General features: G+C 44.2%; 1 non-coding gene across 1 annotated transcript; it reads left to right on the forward strand.

The window, feature by feature from the left end:
* The first annotated feature begins 3,522 nt into the window (after nt 1-3,522).
* LOC115868616 lies at nt 3,523-3,629 on the forward strand. Its single transcript, XR_004045702.1, has one exon. It is a non-coding gene; the product is annotated as a U6 spliceosomal RNA (small nuclear RNA).
* The last annotated feature ends 292 nt before the right edge of the window (nt 3,630-3,921 follow it).

Consider the following 3,921-nt stretch of genomic DNA (forward strand, 5'->3'; position numbering starts at 1 on the left):
ATCCATCCATCCATCCATCCATCCATCCATCCATCCATCCATTGTGTCAAGCACATTTGTACATTTGTTGCCCTCATCATTCTCAAAACATTTTCTTTCTACACGAGCCCTTGGTATCAGCTCCTCATTTTTTCCCCCTCCTACGATCATGAGTTCTGTTTTGGACACATGCAATTCGAGGTGCCTATTATTAGACTTACATGGTGTCCTGGAGTGGCACAAATGATTAAGCACTTGACTACTAGCCAAAAGGTTGATGGTTTAAACCCACCCAAAGATGTCTCTAGACCCAGGCAATCTGCTACTGAAAGATAATATACTTCAAAGCCCCGCAGTGCAGTTCTACTCTGTACAAAAGGGGATCCTCAAATACACTACCATCAGTCCGTGCTGACCCATAGAGACTCCCTGTGGGTTTCCTGATACTGTAACTGCTGACATGAGTAGAAAGCCTACTCTTTCTCCCAAGGAGCTGCTGGTGGTTTCAAACTACTGACCATACAGATTTCAGACCAACATGTAACCACCATACCACCAGGGCTCCTGAGGGGTTACTAGGAGTTGGAATTGACTAGGCAGCAACTTACAATGTTGAATTAGCTGTCAATTATTGAAGTCTGGAGTTCAGAGTGGAAGTCTTTCTATGCTGAAGATGTAAATTTATGAGTCATTATCATATGGATAGAACCATTAAACTGGATGTGATCTGCAAGGGAATTTGTAGAGGTAGTTAAGAGAAGAGATCCCGAGACTGATGGTATCTAACAGGGGCCAGCAAACTTTTGAGGTAGAAGAGCCAATTCTGTCCCTCACAATTACAAAATTATTCCAGAACCATTCTTGGCCAGTTGACCTCCCTATGGACATGACCTGAATTTGTACTAGGTGCAAGAATCTCTTAGTTGTTTCTTCCCTGGCTTTTTGAATGTTGATGGGGGTCTTCTCCTTCTTACGCATTGTTTGTATTTTTGTCTTCATCTAATATGATCTTATCCTTACCACCTTAGTGCAATTTTCATTGTTTTCTGTTGGGTTTCCCACTGTGAAGCACAGGAGGAGTGGATGTAAAATGATAATAACTGATAGTAGGTGATATATAGAATGCAGGGGTGGGGATGGATGATAGGGAGGGAAAGGGGATTTGGGGAGTAAGTAATGAAGGTGGGAGTGGGGAGGGAGCACTAGAAGTGTTTGTGATTGCATAACTCACCTTAAAGGTGATTTAGCCATAGGGGTGGGGAATTCTCTAACATAGATGTGGTGGCGATTGTACAATGCCCCTTGATATGAGTGAATGATTGAACTATTCAATTGTATGATATGCAAATTCTGTGCCAATAAAACTGTTGGAAAAATTATTCAAAAGCCATATGCATATAAGTATATATTTACAAACAAATGAAATCATCCTTAGCTGACTAATAATCTTTACATTTTTTCAACTTTACTTCAGAGCCATATGTATGTACCTAAAGAGCTGCATTTGGAATGAGTTTGCTGCTGGTCTATGACATTTGGAGAAGGGAGAGAATAGGAGAACAAGAGGCAGAATGAGATCCAGGAAGTTAGGAGTCAATTAGGAGAAGATGGTTCTGAAAGTCAAAGGAAGAAAGTGGGGTGGAAAGGGGGAACCAGTAGGGTGGAAAGGGGGAACCGATTACAAGGATCTACATATACCCTCCTCCCTGGGGGATGGACAACAGAAAAGTGGGTGAAGGGAGATGTCGGACAGTGTAAGATATGACAAAATAATAATTTATAAATTATCAAGAGTTCATAAGGGAGGGGGGAGCGGGGAGGGAGGGGGAAAATGAGGACCTGATGCCAGGGGCTTAAGTGGAGAGCAAATGTTTTGAGAATGGTGAGAGCAATGAATGTACAGATGTGCTTTACACAATTGATGTATGTATGGAATTGTGATAAGAGTTGTATCAGCCCCTAATAAAGTGATTTAAAAAAATGAAGAAAGTGTTTTCAAGGAGAAAGGAATACTAAATTGTGAGCAATGTCAAGTTGAACTTACTCAATCACCATCCTATTCTGGGAAACAGAGGGCTACTCAGGGCTTCCTCCAATATTTTTTAGTAGTCTTGTTGGAAGAGTGATGGTTAACATTTCTACAAGTTGTCCTACACTCCAATATTTGCTTTTTTAGGGTTTACATTTCTACTCTGAAAATTTATTTAAAAATTTAATTGTCCTTTAGATGAGAGGTTGCAGAGAAAATTAGTTTTCAAATGGGATCGTTTGTCTATAAAGTGTTCCATGACATTGGTTGTATTCTCCACAGTGTGTTAGTACTCTCTCCGTTTCTGCCCTGTGTTTCCCATTTCATTTTGGTTTGGATTTTTACTCTGTGGTGGTTAGGCTTTATGTCAATTTGAGCCTGTGTGGAAGTATAGCGGGAGTCCAACTTATCTATTGGGCCTGATGATGCCTCCTGGTGGCATGGCTTTCTTATAAGAGAGACACTGGGAACTTGTTTGCCCCTTCTGTGCTTTCTGGTACTCTGTATTTGACTGCAAGGAATGCCCCATGGGGAACCAACCTGGGAACTGTTGGAACCCTGCCATGTTCTCACTGTCCTTGGATCCACAACAGTTTGCACCCACCAACCTGTACCTGTCTGCTTCCAGCTTCACCATTCTGTTTCACGAGCCTGCCGAATGAGTCTGAGCCGGATTCTGGCTAGCATCAGACCAATGGACTTGAGTGGTGACACCTTCTTAATATAAAGTTATTTCCTTCTGGCTCGGGGGCAGCGGAGCCCCCATGGAGGGGTTGCGCCAGCCTGTGCAATCGCGAGCTGTCGAAGGGATCGGGTATAGGGCATCGTCAGGGCAAAAAATCTTACCATAGTGAATGATGGGGGGAGTGCGGAGTGGAGACCTAGGGCCCATTTGTAGGCCACTGGAGATTCCCTTGCAGAGGGGTCTCGGGGAGGAGACGAGGCAGACAGGGTGCGATATGGCAACGAAGAAAAGTGCAGCTTTCCTCTAGTTCTTAAATGCTCCCCCCCCCCCCCCCCCACTATCATGATCCGAATTCTGCCTTGCGAGTCTGGCTGGACCGGAGGATGCACACTGGTACAGATAGGAGCTGGAGGCACAGGGAGTCCAGGGCGGATGATCCCTTTGGGACCAGTGGTGTGAGTGGTGATACTGGTAGGGTAGAGGGAGTGGGTTGGAAAGAGGGAACCGATTGCAGGGATCTATGTGTGGCCTCCTTCCTGGGGGACGGACAGTAGAGGGGTGGGTGAGGGGAGACGTCGGACAGGGCAAGATATGACAAAATAATGATTTGTGAATTGTCGGGGGCCCATGAGGGAGGAAGGAGGGGGGAGGGAGGGGAAAAATGAGGACTTGATGCCAGGGGCTTACGTGGAGAGAAAATGTTTTGAGAATGACGAGGGCAATGAATGTACAGATGTGCTTTACACAATTGATGTATGTATGGATTGTGATAAGAGTCGTATGAGCCCCTAATAAAACGATTAAAACATTATCTTATAAAAAAAGTAATGTGCTCGCTTCGGCAGCACATATACTAAAATTGGAACGATACAGAGAAGATTAGCATGGTCCCTGCGCAAGGATGACACGCAAATTCGTGAAGCGTTCCATATTGAAAAAAAAGTTATTTCTTATACATAGATGAATGTCACTGATTTTGCTTGACCCTCCATCCTGACTGATATTGCTTCCTGCAATGGCGAGGATGCAGCGGACCAGGCAGCGTTTCATTCTTCTGTGCATACAGTGGCTGTGGGTCAGAAGCGACTCAAGGACACCTGGCAACAGCAAAAAGAACCCTTGCGTCTTTGTCTTTGGAAAAATGCTCTCGCTTTGATGGGTATAACTGATTATTCTAAGAAAATGCTCCTCTTGGGGGTTTTCTTTCTGTTTTATGGGTCTGCCTAAT

Source organism: Echinops telfairi, unplaced genomic scaffold (genome assembly GCF_000313985.2).
Source record: "Echinops telfairi isolate 266 unplaced genomic scaffold, ASM31398v2 ScPeMD7_15;HRSCAF=58, whole genome shotgun sequence".
NCBI lineage: Eukaryota > Metazoa > Chordata > Mammalia > Afrosoricida > Tenrecidae > Echinops > Echinops telfairi.